We start from the raw sequence: 3,625 nt of genomic DNA on the forward strand, positions 1-3,625 counted from the left end.
GTAAGTTTGGTGTGTTTTTCTGTGTGTGTGTGTGTGTGTGTGTGTGTGTGTGTGTGTGTGTGTTTGTACTTACTACATAGTGAGAACCAGCTCGGGTTTTTAACCAACAAAGTGAGAACATTTTTGGGGAGTGAGGACATTTTAGCCGGTCCTCGCTTCTTTTGTATTAAAATTGATCCCTAAACCCACCCTCTCTTTTTTAGACAAAGTCCTCACTTCAGTCCCAAGTTGAGATTTTTATACCTGTCTGTTCACACGCTTTTGCTCTAGAGCGACCCATATCGTCAAAAACGTGATATTACACCTATTATGTAACTCTGTGCCGCTTTTGCTCTAGGGCGACCCCTATGGCCCAATGTGATATTACACCTAGTATGTAATTCTGTGCTACTAAGGTGAGCTTAGAGGTATAGCCATATATATAGCTTTTAACATGTTAATAAGCCTTGTGTATTCAAATTTAACTCACTTCTGTATCCCTAAAAGCCTGAACAGTGTCATCAAAACTGTCATTCTTTAAAGAGAGAAAGTGTTATTTGTTATCAAGATTTAAAAATAAAATTAATTCCAGAGGGAATTTGTTTTGTCTTGTTACAGTTGCTCTCAATTCAGACAGAAAGAAAAGGAACTACAACCAGAAAAGATTCACACCAACACAAATACAAAATGGCATCAATAGAAAAAAGACAAAATATACACAAAATATGTAAAGATGGATGGAAATATGTCAATAATTATAAATCTAGGTAAAATGCTAACAAATATGATAAATAAATGAATATGAATAAACAATGTGTGATATATGAATAAATATTGATTCTGATGATAGTTCACCTCCATCTTACAGAAGGGGTAGGAGTTTTACAGGAGTTCTATGGCCACAGACAAAAAGGATCTCCCGTGGCACACTTCATGTTGATCAGTTTCTGGCTGAATGTGCTCTATGTCCAGAAGCACACTGCTGTGAGTCAGAAGGATTGTCCAGGATTGAAAAGAGGTTGGACAGCATACTGCTCTCAATTACAACACATAGAGGGTCCAGCTCCACATCTAGATTAATTATTTCAACCTGTTAGTGTCTGCCACCTACATTTTTCTGCACAGCAGACCACTATATGTTTGCTTCACATCAATTTTATTGTAATAGTAAGACCCCATGTTGATGTGATAAAAGAGTGTCAACGACAATGGAAGAAAAGGTGTTCAAGGCGGAGATGAGATCAGCGATGCTGTACAGCTTTGAGACAGTGGCTCTGAAGAGAAGACAGGAGGCAGAGCTTGAGGTAGCTACTGGCACTCATGTGGTCTACATTGTATAACAAAATGGCCTTTGCCTTTGTATTTGACATGTCATTAAACTTGCTAAGCTGCAGATTAATTCATTTTGTCAAATGTAGTCATAGTGATTAACAATGTGCATCGTACATGGTTAATAAAAAAACATGGAGAGGGCGGAACTTCCAAGAAGCCCCTCTGTCTATAATACAGATCGCAAAAATCTTAATAGACAACATCATTACACATATAATTAAAATGGTGATGTCCGCCTTGGCACAACATGCTCTAGTTCTTGGCGTGGAGAGGAAAACTTCCTTTTAATGGAAGAAACCTCTCGAAAGAAAGAAAAGAGAGAGAGATTATTTGTTTAATCTGTAACTATACTAACTGTATAGTTATTGAATGTTGAATACTACTGTATATGTAGTGTGTAGTGCTTGTCTATAATTAAAGAACAGTGTTTATATTGGCCTGTACTGAGAGCCACAAACACCTGGAACCAAATTCCTTGTGTCTGTCAATATACTTACGAATAAACCTTGATTCTGCATCTGCTCATGATTAAAAGGCAAAGAAATCTTTTACTTTGAAATTAATGGGTTCCCGGTGCCGTGCTTTTATTTTGTACCGCTTCCTGTTGCAGAGCTATTTACGGGCAGCTACTTGACAAAACAAATTCGCTAGCTCCAGGACACAGCTAAACGCTAGATTAACTCTGAATATGTGATATCATCATAGTATAATAGCAAAGTCGGTATCAGAACAAATCATATCGTAGGTATAAGTGTAATTGCACACAAAACTTAGAATACACATCCGCTCTCGCTGTCTCTCTTATGCGCATGCGCGCTCCGTAGACTACGGTGCACATCAGTAGCGCAGCATTGTTCCAGGTGTTGTCATAGTGTTAATTAAACATACGTCTTGTGTCAGAGTGGATGATAATAATAATCAATTAGTGCGTTTCGCTGTGGCTGCTACAAATGTTGAGACACGGAGATGTCTGCATATTAAGATCTGGAAAGTAGTTTATATAAGTTCACCAATCATGCCTTCACCTGTAGCGCAGGTGAAGACATGATTGGGAACTGATGTAAATGCCGTCGCAGACCGTTATATATAGGACAACAAGACACAAACCTTTCTCTGTTATGGTGTAAAATATCCGAGCGCATGTAGACGCATTTCTGTCGGCGACGGGACATTTGTAAACGGGAAATTACTAGTTATTAATCTTTTGCACTCTCGCGATCTAAAAAAGAAAAAAGCAGATGGCTTATTAATTGCAATTGTAATTTTGTCGGTACCTAACTGTGAGTTTATGTGATGACCATCAGTTGTATACTTTTTTAAATTATGTTTATTAGCGGCGAGTCAATACCTAGACCGCGTTTTCATAGTTAGATTTATGTTCATCCCCTGCCTTTGCCTTTGTCTTTGACAAGTCATTAAACTTGCTAAGCTGCAGATTAATTCATTTTGTCAAATGTAGTCATAGTGATTAACAATGTGCATCGTACATGGTTAATAATAAACATGGAGAGGGCGGAACTCTCCCTATAATACAGAACGCAAAGATCTTAATAGACAACATCATAACACATAAAATTAAAACGGTGATACGATGTGATTATGCTGATCAAGCTGAATTCGCTAATAGTTTTACAATTTCACATCTGTGTGTGAAAAGCGGAGGGCACCGTCAGTGTGACGTAGTGCTATGGGTGCGTTCGGCTCCTGTTTGGACAGTCCGCCGTAACTGGGCTGCATTCCATTTCAAGTCGCGGCAAATCTATGTCAATTACAACGGTATCAAACACTTTCTGTAAATAGTGAATCTGTCTGCAAAATTTTAAAGTTGCATATTTATTAGGTTTCCAGGAAGAGTAAACGCATGTCTGAAGATATATAATGAAGAATGAGTTGATCTAAATTTACCTCTGAATTTATTTATAATATCATGATATGATATGATAACATGAAATTATATTTCCCAGGATCTATTAATGAAAAAATTTAAAAGTTTTCAACCCAAATACACCATAGTGGAGTAGTAACAAACATGTGACAATCTGTTATTTAATTATGATATACATTTGAATTAATCTTAGTAAATCATTTAAATTCTTATAAAATCATAATAGCTTTAGCCAATCACATATTTACTATATTTGATAGTTGCCTATATTGTTGGTGCACTTCCTGGACTATTGATTTCTTCTGATATTGAAACGCTAAAAAAACATTGCCGCTGCAAGAGTGAACTGGATGAATGCTCCTAAGTATTTTGTCCAAGTGAAAGACTATTTGAATGCAATTTTTTAAGAGTGGGTCTGTAACAGTGTGT

Source organism: Anabas testudineus, chromosome 10 (genome assembly GCF_900324465.2).
Source record: "Anabas testudineus chromosome 10, fAnaTes1.2, whole genome shotgun sequence".
NCBI classification, from domain to species: Eukaryota; Metazoa; Chordata; class Actinopteri; order Anabantiformes; family Anabantidae; genus Anabas; species Anabas testudineus.